Here is a 527-nt window from a genome sequence, read left to right on the forward strand (position 1 = left end):
GTGGGGGCAGAAGATGAAATGGCTGTGGGTCCAGTGCCGAGGACAAACCAGTTCTCAGCCTGGAGCAGGGAAGCAGGGTCACAGGCCCGCCGGCTCTCCCTGTTGTCCCTCATGTTCCAGGTTCATTGCCCATTCTCACCTCCTTTCCTTCCTGCTTCTCCCTTCCCTGCAGATCCCCCTTTCCCTTCCCGGAGGCTGACGCAGCCAGGGTGTGTGGGGGGTGAGCCTTGCCCTGCCTGGGACTCAGCCCTTCTTCCTGCCTTGTGGGGTCGCCAGGCCAAGGGGGAGACCCCAAAGTCGGAGGATATGGCTTTGAGTCAGACTCAAAGTCACCTCCCCTCATGAGCCTCAGTTCTCCTGTCTGAGAAATGGAAACCAGAAAAGGCCTGCCCAGCGTTGTTTGCAAATGCCACGCACACACCTCTGTCCTCACAGTTTGCACGTGGGAGGTGCCCTAGGAATGGGGCTCTCTCTCGGAAATGAGAGGTGGCCTGTCCCCTTCCCTTCTCCCCCCCCCCCCCCCCCCA

The sequence above is a fragment of the Myotis davidii genome, unplaced genomic scaffold (assembly GCF_000327345.1).
Source record: "Myotis davidii unplaced genomic scaffold, ASM32734v1 scaffold139, whole genome shotgun sequence".
Lineage (NCBI taxonomy): Eukaryota > Metazoa > Chordata > Mammalia > Chiroptera > Vespertilionidae > Myotis > Myotis davidii.